Here is a 294-nt window from a genome sequence, read left to right as displayed (position 1 = left end):
GGACTTGCTGTATTGACAAGTGACTCGCCGCGCACGACGTTTCAGGCCAGGCACTTGATGGATTTACAAGTGACTCGCCGCGCACGACGTTTCAGGCCAGGGACTTGCTGGATTCACAAGTGACTCGCCGCGCACGACGTTTCAGGCCAGGGACTTGCTGTATTCACAAGTGACTCGCCGCGCACGACGTTTCAGGCCTGGGACTTGCTGTATTCACAAGTGACTCGCCGCGCACGACGTTTCAGGCCTGGGACTTGCTGTATTCACAAGTGACTCGCCGCGCACGACGTTTCA

Source organism: Phymastichus coffea, unplaced genomic scaffold, assembly GCF_024137745.1.
Source record: "Phymastichus coffea isolate CEN01 unplaced genomic scaffold, Cenicafe_Pcof_1.1 PCOF00339, whole genome shotgun sequence".
NCBI classification, from domain to species: Eukaryota; Metazoa; Arthropoda; class Insecta; order Hymenoptera; family Eulophidae; genus Phymastichus; species Phymastichus coffea.
The sequence above is the reverse complement of the archived record's forward strand: the minus strand, read 5'-3'. Positions refer to the sequence as shown.